This window comes from Erythrolamprus reginae, chromosome 1, assembly GCF_031021105.1.
Source record: "Erythrolamprus reginae isolate rEryReg1 chromosome 1, rEryReg1.hap1, whole genome shotgun sequence".
Lineage (NCBI taxonomy): Eukaryota > Metazoa > Chordata > Lepidosauria > Squamata > Dipsadidae > Erythrolamprus > Erythrolamprus reginae.
Window position 1 is genome coordinate 365168792 of NC_091950.1, and position 19704 is coordinate 365188495.

General features: G+C 37.7%; 1 protein-coding gene across 4 annotated transcripts in view; it reads right to left on the minus strand.

Annotated features, from left to right (window-relative positions):
- Positions 1-19704, minus strand: part of RPS6KC1 (ribosomal protein S6 kinase C1) — a 127646-nt gene that overhangs the window by 13507 nt on the left and 94435 nt on the right. The window lies entirely within an intron of this gene.

Here is a 19704-nt window from a genome sequence, read left to right on the forward strand (position 1 = left end):
CTAAAATGGGATATACAAAAGTTGGTTATGGGGGGTGGGATCCTGTTGGAGGGTTAATTTTTACTGTGAACTATTTCTACAGACCACTTATGTGAACATTACCACCATCACCTCCAACCAAAGGATACTTTGGTAGAGCTATATTGCCTTACAAAGTGTGGGTCAACTGTAGAATCACCAAGGCAAGCTTTGCATTTGGCAGACTAATGACCATCATGTGGAACTGATGTAGAATAAGCCTTGCTACAAAGCTCAAAGTCTACCGAGCAGTAGTGCTAATTATCCTGTTGTATGCCAGTGAGACTTGGACTGTATACAGGACACATGCTAGACAACTGAACCACTTCCACATGACCTGCCTCCGTAGAATTCTAAAGATCCAGTGGCAGGATAAGGTGCCTGACACTGAGGTCCTCTCCAGAGCAGGCCTGCCATCAATTGCCACCTTGCTGATGAAAGGCCATGTTGCTAGGATGCCAGACCATTGCATCCCTAAACAGCTCCTCTATGGTGAGCTGTCTAAAGGAAAATGATACAAAAACATGTTGAAAGCATCCTTCAAGTCCCTCAATATCGACACCACCTCCTGGAAACCCTGGCACAAGATCGACCAACATGGCACATGCTGATCCACCAAGGCTGCCAGTCATCTAGGCCAGAAGAACATTAATAGCAGAAGAGAAGCGGGCACTCCGCAAAGCCAGAACTGCAAATGCTGTGACAATGGTGCCCACACGTCTGCCCAACATGTGGCAGAACATTTCGTGCCTATATAGGCTTCACCAGCCACCTGCGGGCACATCACGTACAGTTCACAACTAGATGCCAAGGTCCTCTTCAAACATGATGGACAAACATCATCAGGATATAACTAGGGAGAGTCTGAAGGCAGGGTCAAATGCATCATTAGTTTAGAATCTTTATGCTAAGAGTCCAGTAAACTTGTTATTTTGTCTCTTATCTAGCACCAATTTGACTTGACAGTAGATCAGATTCTTGGGAATAGGTAGCATATGTTTTTTATAAATTTTTAAAATTTATAGTTTATGTAATTTTTAGTTTATTGTTTATGCTCCAGTTCTCCACTGCTCAAAATTGTCTTCTGGTGGTTGTGGCAGCTGGCAAACCCATAGCTGAGAATGGACACTATTCATACTCAGCCCTTTGTGAGATATCACTTTGCCTACTCTGCATTTGGGGATTTTCATTTTGTACCTTTGGATGTTTGTTTGGGTATTGCCTGATCCTGCGTCTACTATGGGTTCCAAAGCTAATGTTACCATGGCATCCATTAAGTCAACTGTGAACAGGTCTAGGAATTCCTGAGAAAAAGTACAGTATTCCCTTGATTTTCGCGGGGGATGCGTTTCGAGACCGCCACGAATTTCTGCAAAGTAGAGATGCGGAAGTAAATACACCATTTTTGGCTATGAAAAGTATCACAAGCCATCCCTTAACACTTTAAACCCCTAAATTACCATTTCCCATTCCTTTAACAATCATTTGCTCACCATTATTACTGGTACTCACCATTGAATAAGACACTTAGTGATCCTGATATTTATAAACATAATTATTTATTAACAATAATTATTTTTTTCTTATTTATTTGCAAAAATTATTAGTTTGGTGATGACGTATGACATCATCGGGCGGGGAAAACCATGGTATAGAAAAAAAACCGCAAAGTATTTTTTAATTAATATTTTTTGAAAAACCGTGGTATAGGCTATTTGCGAAATTAAAACCCGCGAAAATCGAGGGAACACTGTAAGCGGTAAGCCCACCAGTTTGCCTCCAGTCACCCTGGGGGCCCTCATGTTGCCTCCAGGTCTCTTTAGATACAGGTTTTTAACAGTGTCACTGCCATCAGAGAATCAACCGCTCTGGGTAATTCTGGACCTATGGGGGTATGGTTGACTTTCCTGAATAATTGTGGAAATTACGTCTGCCCAACATGTGACAGAATAACGGTCTGGTGGATTTGGAGTTTGGATGCTGTTCCTCTCCCTCACCCAGGAACTATTTTTCCTCTTCCCTTTTTGACTAGTCTGAAATAAGGCATCTTAGTCCAATGTGCACAAAGTTAGCTTGCTGGCCATTGGTTCTGGTGAGATGAATGGCTGAGAAAAACTGAGAAAAAACAAACAGCAATCATAATCTTTTTAGCCAGTGAGTGGGATGGAGATACCCACTTCAGAATACCATGGCGCCACTTATTGGAAAAAGCTTCAGATAATTTTTTTCTCTGCACTCTCCTTTGCTTGCATTTTCCCTGCAACGTATTGATATAATAACCTTTGTATATCACATCAATAAAGCAACCTTTACTCTTGGTAATACATCATAGAGAGGAAAATAAGAAAACGATAGATTGCAAAATACATTTAAAGTCCAACAAGCTAATGTAATTCTGCATAGCGAAAACGCTCTCCCCATTCCAACCATCAAAAAGTTTTAATATTGCAATAAATCTTACCCAAATGCCAGTTCATAATAAGGAAGCCATTTCACTTATATCAGCTAAGAAATTTATATAATAAGTGGTAGCCTATAAACCTAAACATGTGTGTATGTGTGTGTATATAGATGTAGATATAGATATGTTTATATGTATGTAGGTTGGTATTTTTGCTGATAATGAAAATGAAGAACAGAAATATACATATACATACACACATATAAACAAAACAACACATATAGATAGAATTGTCGGCTATCAATAAAATTAACTGCCTTGGAAATGGCCCTAGGTTGGGCCGAGAGGCAAAAAAGGACTGTGATGTTCCTTCAATACACCAGGGTGATTCGACACAAAAATATGTAACCCTTCCCTGGTGCAGAGCTGAAGGGATTGGATACTGTAGCCTAGAGGTTAATTCTCTGCCTTACAAGGCAAAGGTTGCAGGTTCAAGTCCCAGTGAGGGTATGGCTAGCTGATGAGGCCAAAATAAGGCCAAAATAGATCTATCCTAGTCTCCCTTAATTTTCAAATTCAGCAAAAAACAAAACAACATGTATACACACACACACACACACACATATACACACTGCTCAAAAAAATAAAAGGAACACTTAAACAACACAATATAACTCCAAGTAAATCAAATTTCTGTGAAATCAAACTGTCCACTTAGGAAGCAACACTGACTGACAATCAATTTTACATGCTGTTGTGCACATTCAACTTTGTACAGAACAAAGTATTCAATTATTTACACACACACACACACACGTGTGTGTGTGTGTGTATACTGCTCAAAAAAAAGGGCACACTCATATAACACATCCTAAATCTGAATGAATGAAATATTCTCATTGAATACTTTGTTCTGTACAAAGTTGAATGAGCCCAACAGCATGTAAAATTGATTGTCAGTCGGTGTTGCTTCCTAAGTGGACAGTTTGATTTCACAGAAGTTTGATTTATTTGGGGTTATATTGTGTTGTTTAAGCATTCCCTTTATTTTTTTGAGCAGTATACACACACACACACATATACATACATACTCCTAAATCTTTTAATATGACAACACTGAAGAAATGACATTTGGATGCAACGTACAGTAGTGATATACAGCTTGTATATATAACAGTGTAAATGTGCTGTCCCCTCAAAATAACACAAGACACAGCCACTAATGTCTAAACTGCTGGCAACAAAAGTGAGCACACACATACATACACACATACACACATATATATATATATATATATATATATATATATGTATGTATGTATGTGTATGTATGTATGTATGTATGTATGTGTATATATATATATATATATATATATATATATATATATATATATATATATATATATATATATATATATATATGTAGATTGTTCTGAGTTCGGGTTTTGCCCTGTGTAATGTTTTGCATGTCTATGCGACGTTTCGGCGAAATCACATTCACCATCATCAGGCTGGAGTTCCAATCTTTGTGTTTTTGCAAATGAATATTAGCAACTGACATTTCTTCTTAGCATGTAGTGTGGGGGTGGAGATTTGCTTTGAATGTAGCAAATAGATTGGGTGACTATGCTTCCGTGATCTGATTGGTTGGTGTAATCATGGTTATAGAAGGAATGGCATGAAGATTATGAAGTGTTTTGTTTAAGTCTGATTTCCAAATATAAAATTCTAAAATCATAATAATTAAAGGATTGACATATTGATTATAATGAAGTGTTTATTTTGTTTAAGGCTGGTTTCCAAATCTCTGGCAGGCGCGAGGTATCATCCCTTTTATTTAAACAAAAGGACCTCTTTTCAATTTCGATAGCTTCTAGAGAGATTCTTTTATATAAATTCTCTGTTTTGTGGAGTAATTTAGTTTTTTCAAAGTCAATTTCGTGCCCTGTTCTTTTAATGTGCTGGACAAGGGAGGAGGTCTTCTCCTGTTTCTTGACTGCATTCATATGTTCTGCCATGCGCTGGCTCACTCTTCGGTTAGTTTGTCCAATGTATGTGGCTGCACATGTTTTGCAAGGGATTTCATAGATTCCTTGGTATTCTAATTGGATTTTATCTTTGGGGCTCCTTAGGATATTAGATATTTTTTGGTTAGTGCAAAATGAGGTTTTGATGTTATGTTTTTGTAGAATTTTACTAATTTTATCCGTGGTGCCTTTGATGTAAGGAAGGATGGTGGTGCCATTGTCCTGTTCTTGATCTTGTTTTTTGGGGGGTGTCTCTTTATTGATTAGGTTTGTTATTGTTTTCTCTTTGAATCCATTAGAAATTAGTACATCTTTGAGTTTGTTCAATTCAGTTTTTAAGTGCTCATGGTCAGCTAAGCGTTTGGTTCTGGTGATGAGAGTTTTGGCCACTGAGGTGATTTGTGCGGGGTGGTGGTGTGAGTGTGCATTTAGATAACGGTTGGTATGGGTTTTCTTTTGGTAGATAGTATGTCCTAGGCTGCCATTGGGTTTTTTATAGACCAGTACATCTAGAAAGGGAAGTTGATCATTGATTTCTGTTTCCATAGTAAACTGTATTTTGGGGTGTAGGCTGTTGAGATGAGTGAGGAAATTGTCTAGTTTTTCTTTACCATGTGGCCAAATTACAAAGGTATCATCAACATATCTCAGCCAAAGTTTGGGTTTGTATTTGGCTTGCTCTAAAGCATTATTTTCGAAATATTCCATATAGAGGTTGGCTATGACAGGTGATAGAGGTGATCCCATGGGGGCTCCCTCTATTTGTTTATATCTTTGTTCATTATAGATGAAGTATGTATTGGTCAGGCAGTGGTTGGTAAGGTCTAGGATATATTTGGGGGGTTTGTGTTTGTCTTGGATAGCTGTCAAGGCTTCTGTAATAGGTATTTGTGTGAACAGGGACACGACATCGAAACTTACAAGTAGGTCATCGGGTTGTAGGTTTTGTTTTTTAATTATTTGTATAAAGTGGGATGAATTTTGAACATATGAGGTAATAGTTTCTGTATATGGTTGAAGGTATTTGGCTAAAAATTTGGCAAGGTTTTGTAGAGGGGAGCCTATAGAACTGACTATTGGCCTGAGAGGTATTCCTTCTTTGTGTATTTTCCAAAAATACACAAAGAAGGAATACCTCTCAGGCCAATAGTCAGTTCTATAGGCTCCCCTCTACAAAACCTTGCCAAATTTTTAGCCAAATACCTTCAACCATATACAGAAACTATTACCTCATATGTTCAAAATTCATCCCACTTTATACAAATAATTAAAAAACAAAACCTACAACCCGATGACCTACTTGTAAGTTTCGATGTCGTGTCCCTGTTCACACAAATACCTATTACAGAAGCCTTGACAGCTATCCAAGACAAACACAAACCCCCCAAATATATCCTAGACCTTACCAACCACTGCCTGACCAATACATACTTCATCTATAATGAACAAAGATATAAACAAATAGAGGGAGCCCCCATGGGATCACCTCTATCACCTGTCATAGCCAACCTCTATATGGAATATTTCGAAAATAATGCTTTAGAGCAAGCCAAATACAAACCCAAACTTTGGCTGAGATATGTTGATGATACCTTTGTAATTTGGCCACATGGTAAAGAAAAACTAGACAATTTCCTCACTCATCTCAACAGCCTACACCCCAAAATACAGTTTACTATGGAAACAGAAATCAATGATCAACTTCCCTTTCTAGATGTACTGGTCTATAAAAAACCCAATGGCAGCCTAGGACATACTATCTACCAAAAGAAAACCCATACCAACCGTTATCTAAATGCACACTCACACCACCACCCCGCACAAATCACCTCAGTGGCCAAAACTCTCATCACCAGAACCAAACGCTTAGCTGACCATGAGCACTTAAAAACTGAATTGAACAAACTCAAAGATGTACTAATTTCTAATGGATTCAAAGAGAAAACAATAACAAACCTAATCAATAAAGAGACACCCCCCAAAAAACAAGATCAAGAACAGGACAATGGCACCACCATCCTTCCTTACATCAAAGGCACCACGGATAAAATTAGTAAAATTCTACAAAAACATAACATCAAAACCTCATTTTGCACTAACCAAAAAATATCTAATATCCTAAGGAGCCCCAAAGATAAAATCCAATTAGAATACCAAGGAATCTATGAAATCCCTTGCAAAACATGTGCAGCCACATACATTGGACAAACTAACCGAAGAGTGAGCCAGCGCATGGCAGAACATATGAATGCAGTCAAGAAACAGGAGAAGACCTCCTCCCTTGTCCAGCACATTAAAAGAACAGGGCACGAAATTGACTTTGAAAAAACTAAATTACTCCACAAAACAGAGAATTTATATAAAAGAATCTCTCTAGAAGCTATCGAAATTGAAAAGAGGTCCTTTTGTTTAAATAAAAGGGATGATACCTCGCGCCTGCCAGAGATTTGGAAACCAGCCTTAAACAAAATAAACACTTCATTATAATCAATATGTCAATCCTTTAATTATTATGATTTTAGAATTTTATATTTGGAAATCAGACTTAAACAAAACACTTCATAATCTTCATGCCATTCCTTCTATAACCATGATTACACCAACCAATCAGATCACGGAAGCATAGTCACCCAATCTATTTGCTACATTCAAAGCAAATCTCCACCCCCACAATACATGCTAAGAAGAAATGTCAGTTGCTAATATTCATTTGCAAAAACACAAAGATTGGAACTCCAGCCTGATGATGGTGAATGTGATTTCGCCGAAACGTCGCATAGACATGCAAAACATTACACAGGGCAAAACCCGAACTCAGAACAATCTACATACATATACCCGTGAAAATTTACGAAAACATATATATATATATATATATATATATATATATATATATATATATATATATATATATATATATATATATCGAGAGAGAGAGAGGTTTGTGTAGTAGTTAAACTGCTGGTCCCGAACCCAAGAGACTGAGAGTTCTAGTCCCATTTTAAATATGAAAGCTTGCTGGGTGACTTTGGGCCAGCCATTCTCTTTTAGTCCAACACATTTCACCGGGTTGTTGTTATGAGAAAAATAGGAAGAAGTACTAGTATTATTATATGCTCATCGTCTTGAGTTACATGTAATGGTGGAATGAAGATCTAATAAAGAAATAAAATATCAAGACCAAAGAATAGACTGTACTGCTCACTATTGCCCACTGAACTGACAGCACAACTTAAGTATTCCAAAACAGGTATTTTCCCCAGCCATTATAGAAATATCAGAAGCACAACTCACAGAATATGCATTTTTTGCACTGAGCAATAATTGTTTAACTAATTCTCAATATTCTCCTTATGAAAGAATCCTATTTAAACAATATATCAGTTCATATACTCTGATGGTGTATCAACGGCATAATCAATTCACCCTTTACAAGTTTCACTGAGAAAAGGCTACATGCAAATGTAGCCTACACTAATCTAGATACAAAATATGTACCAACTCAAACAAATGTTTCATCACATCTAGAATAATCTCCCTGTTAATTCAGTTCCAGAATTTACATCTTCCTTAACTTTTTTTCTGTAAGAAAATATGGCTACTTAAGCAATAATATAAATGTTAAAACTAAGGGAAGGCATTCTTCTTCAGAATCCCTGCTAACAAAAAATGGTTTCTGCTTATCAATCTAACCTCTTTATTAAAATGATATTTTTATTATAACATTTTTATGGACAATCATGTATATGGGCAAGAATCCTAATTCAAACAACACCTAAGTTCGTGCACTTCCAACTTTCTCCTTTTTTCTTCAAAACCAAAGTTATAATAACAAAGACAACACTTTTCATGCTATTGTGAAATTGTCGTTGTCACAAAACTATCTGCTGTTTGAGATATCAGAAAATTGTTCTGGCTCTAAAAAAAAGCCACTGAGTAATGTTTTTATTTTGATAATATGAGCTTTAAAAAATGGAAAGGTTTTTTTTTCTTGTTAGCTACTGTACCTCCAAAACAAAGTTTAATCTTAAACTAATAAAGAATAGACAACTCTTTTTTAGTACTTTCAACTATGGTAAACAATTTCTCCTAGTCTCACTTCTTTCCCAATTATATGGACAAGGAACTAATTTTCTCCCATACACACCCAATATGTACACAGAATGATGTTTAGGTCTCATGGTCTAATGGAAACGATTCCTTTGAGAATTATGGGTGTCACTGACAAGTATAAACTGAACTTTACTCGTTATCTTGGAGATAACCATTGAGAACATAAGGTAGATTAGAACTCTGCATTCACAACTGATCTTTGGGGACTCCAAGTATCACAGAAAGCTTCAGTGCTTCACCAAGCTTCCATATTCGTTATCATTATTTTTTTCCTCCAATGCCTTTTTCTCAGAAATATTCAAATGCAGAAGCTGAAATAACGTCTGATAATGAGACAGGCAAGGCTGTTGCTCAACAGCAACAAGTCCTAAATATTTTTATCAAAATGTTCTTCAAGAGCTTTCAGGCAGCCAGAAACTGATATTGGCAAGATGGATGGGTTTATAAACATAAGGGGTGAAAAATCATCTGATCTGAAAAAACTATTTCACCATTCTGCATTTGTGGAAGCAAGCTGCAGATATTCAAATTTTCTTCAGTCAAATGGCAGAGGAAGGGGAAATCAGCTAGAACCGGAGATATTTGATACTGATATTGGAAGACTCTCTGTTAATTTGTGCATTTCTTTTTGCAGTCAGATCTCAGGTATCATGCAATCTGAAATGATTACATTGGAGATCTAAAAGGATTAGCTGGCAGATGCAGAAGGCTTTAAACCCTGGACTGTTCTGCTAACCAAAATAAACCAGAGTTGCATAACTGGTATCTTCTAGATTTAGCTTCCATGATCAATAGCACAGTACGGTGGAAGTTTTATTTTAAAACATTTATAGAGCACCATATAACCTAATCTTTGAACAGACAACATGGAATTAAATGGGTCAGACTGTTGTGTCCTATACATTATTGATGGTAAACTCTACATTGAATGAAAATCTTTTATTAATCAATTCATATATTCCTTTTGTGATTCCTATCTTGTGCAGTTTAAAAAGACTAATGGCTAATTTTTACACATTCTCTTTAATACCTACTTTTCAGATTGTTTGTGAACTACCATGTATTACTTACACTTTCCTCATTTCAGCGGCAGTTATTCTTTAAAATCTAAGATCATAAATTTGGCAAGAGAAAAAAAAATGTCCATAACAGAAGGTGATCATTTGAATTTCAAACTGAATCTTTCTTGCTTTCTCCTCAATTAGACCAAAACATGTTGATTTAAAAGGTTTGTGTCTGTATGTTTCTTTTTTCAAACTTATTTTTAGACAGAATAATGGCCCCCCTGCTAGCTTGGCATTTGCTCAAAATTTTTGTCCCTGCAAATCAAATCTGTTGCTGGAATTTTTCCCTCTGCTTTCCCTGCTCCCCCTCCTCCCCCTTTCAAAATACCAAGGCACATTAACCAAAAGATAAAAAGGTTGGTTGCTGATATTACAAAGCGCAGGGCAGGTGGTTAATGTTTTTTTATCACAAATATCTGATAACATTCCCCAGGGATGCTAGAAGCAAGAGAATATTTCAACAGAAGTGAAACATTTGCATCATAAGTTGGGAATAGCCTTATTTTTAATCTTTACCCTAAGATTTGTCTAGTAATTAAAAAAAGAAAATATTTTTAATGAAATGAACAGACATTGAGAAATCTGGACATCTAATGGGCTTTGAAATATTGTGAACTGGTAAGAAATTTGCTATTTAGGAAGTGCATCTATCCATCTATAATACTGACTCTAACTTTCAGATAGCAGTATCTTTCCTAGCTCTATTTGAAGTAATTGGGAATTAAAATGTCCATGTGCAAAAGATGTGCTTCCCAATTTTATGTTCCTGATAGTGGCTATTCTTCTACAGTCTACAACCTGCAGAGGCATCCATCTCTTTGATTATTTGGGCCTAACTAGAGTTTCTGCCTCCTTTCCTTTCTTTGTGCATTTGATTATTAATGGGAGAAAATGGCAGCCCCAATTGCATTTCATCCTTCCTGCTTTCTACTCCATATTTTCACCACTATTGCAAAGAATAAGAAAATTCTCAGCACCAAGAGCAGCATGAGACTCCATGTTTTAACAATTGCCTTAACAGATTCACCCAACTGTATTATACATTTCTCCTTAGACATTCTGCTTCATTGGAACAGGTGTGTTTTGTAGCGATGGCGCAATGGTTAGAGTGCAGTGCTGCAGGCTACTTCTGCTGATCACCAGCTGCCAGCAGTTTGGCAGATCGAATCTCACCAGACTCAAGATTGACTCAGCCTTCCATCCTTCCGAAGTCAGTAAAACAAGGACCCAAATTGTTGGGGGCAATACGCTGACTCTGTAAAACACTTAGAGAGGGCTGTAAAAGCAGTGTGAAGTGATATACAAGTCTAAATGGTATTGCTGTTATACAGACTTTTTAAATTTATTATTAGGGATTTTTTTTATTATTATTATTGTTGTTGTTGTTATTATTATTATTATTGACTAAACAATGACATTTGGCGGGACCCAGGGGAAGAGCCTTCTCTGTGGCGGCCCCAACCCTCTGGAACCAGCTCCCACCGGAGATTAGAACTGCCCCCACCCTCCTTGCCTTTTGTAAACTCCTTAAAACCCACCTCTGCCGTCAAGGCATGGGGGAATTGAGACATCTCCCCCAGACCTATACAGTTTATGCATGGTATGTTTGTGTGTATGTTTGCTTTTCATAAGGGGTTTTTAGTGATTTTTAAATTATTAGATTTGTTGTACATTGTTTTATTGTTGTTGTGAGCCGCCCCGAGTCTGCGGAGAGGGGCAGTATACAAATCTAATAAATAATCATCATCATCATCATCATCATCATCATCATTATCTAAATCCATGAATTCTGACCTTTCAGTGAGTAAGAGCATTATGTTTTAGAAATAGCACGACAGCCATTTATATTTTCAAACCATGTGTCATAGAACCTTTGGATTCTCCAAGAATTTGATTGGATTCTTTGACAGCCTAAGGATCTTTTTTCCTTTACATTTCATTCAAAGACAGACAGTTTTCCATCACAAGAACATTGTCTCTTCATCAGCAGTTCTGGGAACTTTAAGTTCTGAAGCTTGGAAAAACCCTATTTGATTCACCTTAGTTTATGAAGTCACCTTCATTAGGAATCAAGGGAATAGCCTGATAAATGGTAATTCAAAAATACTCAGCAACTTGCACTTCTGAAAAAGAAGTTGAGTATAATTATAATTAATTATAACCCAGCTTCTTTCTTTCTCATAAGAAACTGCTAGCTGAGTCTAATTGTAGACAACAGTTAATGGTAGGTTGCCACCTACTGGCCAACTTTGAGAAATCACCCTTGGCAAAAAGTTCCTTCAAAAACCAAAGTTGGCCAAATGGTGGTTGTGACTGAGGTTTTCTAACCCAAGCACTAGCTTTCAACTTCAGGCACCCTGTTCCATTTTCAATTGCTCCTGCTATTATCACCAGGCAGAATTTCAGGAATATAGGTCTCAATATCCAATGGAGGTGGCAACTTACAAGTGGAGCTTACTTGCAAATAGCAGGGTCAAAAAAGGTTAAACATGGTGCTCTTCAGATTCAAATTCATCTTAAGAAGATTCTGAGCAGCACATGGCACTATTTTGACAATGTGAAGGATTTGTCCTATTTGCCAGAAAGTATGTGTTTTAGGACATAGATTTAAAATGAATTAGACTACAAGATCTACGTTAATTTTTCCCCTGCAACTAGAAAAACAGGGTACTTTCTTCATATTTAAAAAATAGCATTAGGGATATGATTAAGACAGAGCATCTAAGCATTATACTCCAACACATAGATTTTTTACGAGGGGGTAGGAAAGCCCTCTACCCACTAAGGGAAAAAATGCTTTGCTTAGGTATTTGCCTGTCTTTTAAGAGTTTTGCTGTATTAAAGCAAGATCTCATTCCTTTTTTTTTTCTTTCTGTCTCCAATTAATCTTTAGCCAGGTGTTTTGAATGTTCTTAAGATGACCATGAAGGCAATGACCTTCCCAAATATGTCCACATCTGATATTGGAAGATATATCTTTGCTTGATGCAGAATGTCGATTTTAACTACATTTTACTTATCATTACCCATAAAATCATCTGCTACAACGTCCTTCCTGTCAACGACTACTTCAACTTTAAACACAACAAAACTCCAGCACACAACAGATGCAAACTGAAAATAAACCGCTCTAAACTCGACTGCAGGAAACATGACTTTAGTAACCAAGTAGTTGATGCATGGAACTCACTACCAGACTCTGTAAGAACATAAGAACATAAGAAGAGCCATGCTGAATCAGGCCAAAGTCCATTGAGTCCAGCATTCTGTGTCACACAGTGGCCCACCAATTGTCCTTGGGGATCTTGATCAGAAAGGGAAGGCAAGACCCTCCATTTCCCGACCCCCAACAAATGGTACTCAAGGGAATCCTGCCTGCCTCAACCAACATAGAGGCGGCACATGGACATCCGTTTCAATAACCACAGATACACTTAGCATCCATGAATCTGTCTAATCCTGCTTTGAAGCTATCCAGGCTGACAGTTGTCACGACCTCTTCTGGAAGTGAATTCCATAAACCAACAACCCTCTAGGTAAAGAAATATTTCCCTTGATTTCTCCTCACTTTCTTACCTATGAGCTTTAGGGAGTGCCCCCTTGTCCTAGTATTGTGTGATAGAGAAAAGAATTTTTCTCTATCCACCTTTTCTATCCCATGCATGATTTTATACACTTCGATCAAGTCACTCCTTAAATGCCGTCTTTCAAGGCTGAAGAGACCAAGGCGTTGCAACCTGGTATCATAAGGGAGGTGCTCCATTTCCTTTATCATTCTTGTTGCCCTTTTTTGCACCTTTTCCAGTTCCATCATATCATCACCTAACCCCCAAAACTTTACGCTTAGACTATCCATGGTTGACCTCTCCCGATTCCTAAGAGGTCAGTAAAGGGCATGCATTAAGTGCACCAGAGTGCCTTCCGTCCCCTGTCCTAATGTTTCTCTTTTACTAGTATCATGTATATAAATATTATTGTATCTTTGTATTCCACCAATACGTACAACAAAACAAACAAACAAATAAATAAATAAATAAATTTAGTGACCATTCCAAGTTACAACAGTACTGAAAAAAGTGACTTCCGACCGTTTTCACACTTATGACCTTTTGCAACATCCCCATGGTCACATGATCAAAATTTGGGTCCTTGGCAACTGGGTTCATATTAATGACAGCTGCAGCGTCCCGGGGTCATGTGATCCTCTGTTTCTGATCTTCTGACAATCAGTCAATTAGGAAGCCAGATTCACTTAACAACTGTGGCAAGAAAAGTGGGGCAAAACCTACTTAACAACTGTCTCATTTAGCAACATAAATTTGGGACTTAATTGTGGTTGTAAGTTGAGGACTGCCTATACTGTATCTAAAAAGAACAAATCAAGTTGTGAGTCCATTTAAAAAAAAAGATTTAAGAGATCTTTTCAATTGAAAGGTTCATTTAAAATCCTGAAAAATCACTGGTACTTTTCTGTCTCATCCTTCATCAAAAACAAAAGCAGAAGCAGTTGTTGCGAAGAGGGTTAAAACTGGGTTGGTATATTTTGTGTTAATGTAACTGGGGGCAAGGTCTTTCCTAACAACCTTTCTGTTCTGTATAGTCTTGACAGCGATAAGGGAGGCGTATAGATCTGGCCTCTTTTCGTACATTCTAATCGATGTATCATGGAAAATTGTGTCTCTCTGCAAAACAATACTTGGTTCCAACAGAAAAGTTCCTGGCTTGTTACAAATGAGAAAATAACAGAAGCATCGCTCTGCTTTGGTGACCTTACTGGCTTCATGTTCTTTTCTCTTTTTTTAACTTGAATTTATCTGTTAGAACCTGGATTCCCGCAAACACCACGGGAAGATGCAGCATGACGGAGATCCTGATAGAATCCAATCTTCCTCTAACTCAGTGCTGTTCAAAGAGTGGGGTGGGGGCCCCTGGGGGGGCATGGAACGATGCCAGGGGGGCATATGACCCCCCAAAGAATGTGCCTTTTTTGCCGCTAAGCGACATTGTCTAGTTGAAGGGACCTGGAGAATGCCAAGAGAATGCCTAGAGCCGGGGTGGCGCAGCAGGTAGAGTGCTGTACTGCAGGTCACTGAAGCTGACTGTAGATCTGAAGGTCAGCAGTTCAAATCTCATCACCGGCTCAAGGTTGACTCAGCCTTCCATCCTTCCGAGGTGGGTAAAATGAGGAGCCGAATTGTGGGGGCAATATGCTGGCTCTGTTAAAAAGTGCTATTTGCTAACATATTGTAAGCCGCCCTGAGTCTAAGGAGAAGGGTGGCATAAAATTGAATGAATGAATGAATGAATGAATATAATAAGTAAGTAAGTAAGTAAGTAAGTAAGTAAGTAAGTAAGTAAGTAAATAAATAAATAACCGGTCACTGGGACTCATGCAGCAGAAGGAGGTCCCGCAAGTAATCTGGTCCGATGCCATGTCCAATCTGACATGCAGGGACATGTAGGCATGTCCTACCTGACACTTTTACCAGTATTTCCATCGCATTTCTCAGCATTGTGTTCAGGGCAGCCTGTTCTAAAAGAAAACGTCTTGCAAGTTCAATCCAACTTCTCAAACTTGCGAAATGTTTTCTTTTAGAATGGGCTGTCCTGGACACAGTATCGAGAAATGCGACAGAGGTACCAATACAAGTGTCAGGTAGGATGCGCATCTTGCGGTGGGGCACAATTTGGGAGTGGCAGGTCAGGCGGGGTGGGCCGTGAGACACGCATCGGCAGAGAGTTAGGGGCACGAGAAATGTTTACTTCTTCCTAGGGGGGTCGTAACAGAAAATAGTTGAGAAGCACTGCATCTAATTGCTGGCCTTCAGGTATGCTGAGGAATATCAGATTTGGGAAAGTTGGACCAGAATCACTCCCCAATTTCATAGCATAATACAGTATTTGGATGCATGACTGCAATTAATTTCAGAAACTAAAATATACCTCTTTTTTTTAGTAAAACTTACGGTGTGGGTTCTGCCTCCCAAGGACAATTCCACCTGTCCGTCCATAACCCTGGGGGGGGGGGGAATTATTGACCCCCTCAGAGAGGGTCTGCAACTTGGGTGTCCTCTTCGATCCACAGCTCACATTAGAGAACCATCTTTCAGCTGTGGCGAGGGGGATGTTGCCCAGGTTCGCCTGGTGCACTAGTTGCGGCCCTATCTGGACCGGGACTCACTGCTCACAGTCACTCATGCCCTCATCACCTCGAGATTCAACTACTGTAATGCTCTCTACATGGGGCTACCTTTTAAAAGTGTTCGGAAACTTCAGGTCATGCAGAATGCAGCTGCGAGAGCAATCATGGGCTTCCCTAGATATGCCCATGTTACACCAACACTCCACAGTCTGCATTGGTTGCCGATCAATTTCCGGTCACAATTCAAAGTGTTGGTTATGACCTATAAAGCCCTCCATGGCATCGGACCAGAATATCTCCGGGACCGCCTTCTGCCGCACGAATCCCAGCGACCGATTAGGTCCCACAGAGTTGGCCTTCTCCGGGTCCCGTCGACCAAACAATGTCGTTTGGCGAGTCCCAGGGGAAGAGCCTTCTCTGTGGTGGCCCCAACCCTCTGGAACCAGCTCCCCCCTGAGATTAGAACTGCCCCCACCCTCCTTGCCTTTCGTAAACTCCTTAAAACCCACCTCTGCCGTCAGGCATGGGGGAATTGTGACATCTCCCCCAGGCCTATACAATTCATGTATTATTTATTTATATTATTTATTTTATTAGATTTGTATGCCGCCCCTCTCCGTAGACTATGGTATGGTATGTTTGTGTGTATGTCTGCTTTAATAATGTTTTTTTTTAATGTTTTTAAATTATTAGATTTGTCTTGAATTGTTTTATTGTTGTTGTGAGCCGTCCGAGTCTACGGAGAGGAGTGGCATACAAATCTAATAAATAAAATAAAATGAAGATAGATGGTTCAACATACTGCTGGTCACATGTATTTTTCATATGTTCAGGCATACTTTGAGTTACTGTATCTGTATTTTTTTAAGTGGCTAATGAGCTATAATTACATTTCATAGATTTCTAAATAAAGTACTGCATTGCAAATTTATAAAATTTAAAAATTTGAATAACTGAAATATTCCAAGCTGCAAATTGAGAAGTGTATATCGACTCAGTTTAGAGAAAAATTCAAACACTTTGATAATAATAAAAGCAACTGAATCTTACTTATTCATTGAATTACTTTATCAAATTTAACCAAAATTTTGTTAAGTCAATTAAGCTTCCCAGGGAAACCAAAGCCAACATCCTGATCTAGAACGCCCAAAAAGTGATGAGCTCTGAACAAAAAAAAATATCCTTCAGTCTATCTAGACTCAGGACACTTAAGATTTCAAAATTATTTTGTCTAGATCTTGGAAGTGAATAAGGAGCCAATATAGAGTATGATTCCAGCAAAATTATTTAGCAAGGGTATGTCAATAGAGGATTTGGGGACAACAGTCTCAAGATGGTCTTTAAAAATGTTCCTGCTTGAAGTAATTGTAAAACAATATAAATAAGAATTCATAGATCTTACTCATACATGTTCTTAGAAACAAGTATTTAAACATTATGATTCAGCAAATAAACACCCCACTTAAGTTATTATCAGCCAAGAAGCTTTGGAGGGTATGTTTGCCTTCAGGCAGAATATAGACTATTCTACAACTGGACACTTGTACCTCTCCCAGGAAAAAAGGTTTATTCTTAGTAAAATCAGGGCTTTGATGATACCTTATGAATAAAAATTTTCTCTGCATAAAGAAAAATAGCCTTTCAGGTAATAGCTTTTCTATAAAAAGACAGCTTTTTGTACTGAGGTACAGTTAACTGTGTGAGATTCTTCCAGCCGTCTAAAACAGTACAATGCAAGAGACAGATTAACAATCTTAATCAAATCTAGAACTTCTATACCACAGAGTATCATCCTCCTTAATATCATCATAAATAAAAAATACTTTATGAAACAGCACTAGTCCTTTGGAGCCTAAATGATTTATAGTTGTTTTCTCTTTATCCTGGGTTTGGTTTAAGCTAAATTTTTTTACCTCATTTCTTCTGAAATCTTTATAAGTGAAATCACTATACAGTGTTCCCTCGCTTTTCGCGGGGGATGCGTTCCGAGACCGCCCGCGAAAGTTGAATTTCCGCGAAGTAGAGATGCGGAAGTAAATACACTATTTTTGGCTATGAACATTATCACAAGCTTTCCCTTGACACTTTAAACCCCTAAATTGCAATTTTCCATACCCTTAGCAACCATTCAGATTATTATTCACCATGTTTATTTATTAAAGTTTATTTTTAAAAAAATTATTAAAGGCAGACGAAAGTTTGGCGATGACATATGATGTCATCGGGTGGGAAAAACCGTGGTATAGGGAAAAAACCCGCAAAGTATTTTTTAATTAATATTTTTGAAAAACCGTGGTATAGATTTTCCGCGAAGTTCGAACCCGTGAAAATCGAGGGAACACTGTATGTGATTTCATGCTGTTCAGTCATACCAAGTGACAGCATCTCAGTAGCATCTCAGGAACGCCAAGAAAAAAAACCCCCTCCAGCGAGTCCCTTAGACTGCAAGACGATCAAACTGTTCAGTCCTAGAGGAGATCAACCCTGACTGCTCTTTGGACCAGGATTAAAAATTGGTTGGAAAAAATATTAAATTATCAATTAGAAACAAAACCAGAAATGTATCTGTTGGGAATAATCGGAGGATAACATAGCAAAGAAGATTACTATTTAATAACTCACACACTAACGTCAGCAAGATTGGTGTTCGCACAAACTTGGAAACAAGAAAAGATACCAAATGAAGAGATGGTGATTAGGAAAATGCTAGACTGTGCTAAATTAAGTAAATTAACATATGAATTACAGAATAAACAAAATAAGGACTACTATAGAGTTTGGGGAAAATATATAATTGGATAGAAGAAGAAAGAAGAAGAAATTGAACTAATATTTAAGGGAAAGAAATGAATTAACAAAAACAGAATTGTAAAGTATTGACCATTTAGTAAATTCAAATGAATTTGTATATATATATAGGTATGTTTATATGTCTTGTTTTGTTTGTTTGTTTGTTTGTATTACAATAAAAAAAAACTGACTGCTCTTTGGAAGGCCAAATCCTGAAGATGAAATTTAAATACTTTGGCCACCTAATGAGAAGGAAGGGCTTACTGGAGAAGAGCCTAATGCTGGGAAAGATTGAGGGCACAAGAAGAAGGGGACGACAGAGAAAGAGGTGGCTGAAGCAGTCGACATGAGCTTAAATGGACTCCGTAAGATGGCAGAGGACAGGAAGTCCTGGAGGAATATTATCCATGGTTGTGATGCGTTGGACATGACTTCACAGCTAACAACAACAAAAAACTCAAAACCAAGAGAATTGGATCTAAATCATATTTGGACTGGGTGACCACAAAGGAATTATAGGGCTATAGATTAAACAAGAAAGCTTTTTTTAAAAAATGATGACCCACTTTGGCCTTGTTACCAAGAAACATAAATATGTCTATATAGTTTCCAGGAATCACATTCAATCTGAAAGATATCTTATCTACTTTTTCTTGTAGTCAGTTTTGGTCAGACACTTTTACTTAATATAATCTTAATTCTTGTTACTAACATTAAAGCTAATTACTTATGCATCGCTTGCTGGGACGCCCATTTTATTTGTCCATATTGAGTATTTATAACCATAGAAGATTTATAGCCACAGTTAGATTAAAATTTACTGAAATAATTTCCTAGGGAAGATACCATAATATGTACATGCAAAGGAGAACCTGTTCAAAATGGGATACATTTAACCCCTCTTCATTTCCACAATAAAATGTTTTAAGAACTTTTTTATATTTAAGCAGATTTCATAAATCTTTAGGCATATTTGTTACATCTAACTTCATTCATTCATTCATTCATTCATTCAAGCAATCAATTTTCAAATTTAAACTTAGACAGTGAATTATTTTAAACCAGTGTTTCTCAACCTTAGCAACTTTAAGAAGTCAATATTGCAACTCTCAGAATTATCCAACTAACATGGCTGGCTGGAGAATTCAG